At 42.9% G+C, this 511-nt stretch overlaps 1 protein-coding gene across 1 annotated transcript in view; it reads right to left on the minus strand.

Annotated features, from left to right (window-relative positions):
- LOC119592345 (cilia- and flagella-associated protein 251-like) overlaps positions 1–449 on the minus strand; it is a gene marked incomplete at its 3' end in the record, with an annotated part of 4,328 nt that extends 3,879 nt beyond the window's left edge. The window contains 1 exon segment of the mRNA XM_037941173.1: positions 364–449.
- Between the last annotated feature and the right edge of the window lie 62 nt (positions 450–511).

Below are 511 nucleotides of genomic sequence, written 5' to 3' on the forward strand. Positions count from 1 at the left end.
ATTTTCATGGATGACCAAACTGGGCATAATACCAAACACAAACACACAGGTGGAAAGTACAAGCAATTATTTTCAAGGTGAACTAAAAAAAATTGTCCACCATTACGCCTTCAGCAGCCACCTGACGTGCAGCAACGAAGCTTTCCTCTCGCTCACTCGTCAGAATCACCATTCGAAATATAAACACTTCCTTACAACGAAAACTTTAATCTTATAAAGCACCAATGTCATTCCTCCAAACGGGCCAATAAAAAAATACGAATATCACCACCAAAACTAATTACGCAATCATCGATATTCACGTTTTTCTGTCAATAATAGTACAGGTAGTGTTAATATCTCTGAAGTGATTCTTATCTTTACCTCATCGTAGCTTTCACTCCCGGAAGATTCCTCCTCCTCACTGGTCACGCTAAGTCCCACCTCCTCACTCTCAGGCTAGAGAAGGGGCAGGGTTTGTAACGGGGACGTGAAGCAGACACGAGGCAGGAATGGGAGAGACGCTTAGCTC

This window comes from Penaeus monodon, chromosome 30, assembly GCF_015228065.2.
Source record: "Penaeus monodon isolate SGIC_2016 chromosome 30, NSTDA_Pmon_1, whole genome shotgun sequence".
Classification (NCBI taxonomy): Eukaryota; Metazoa; Arthropoda; class Malacostraca; order Decapoda; family Penaeidae; genus Penaeus; species Penaeus monodon.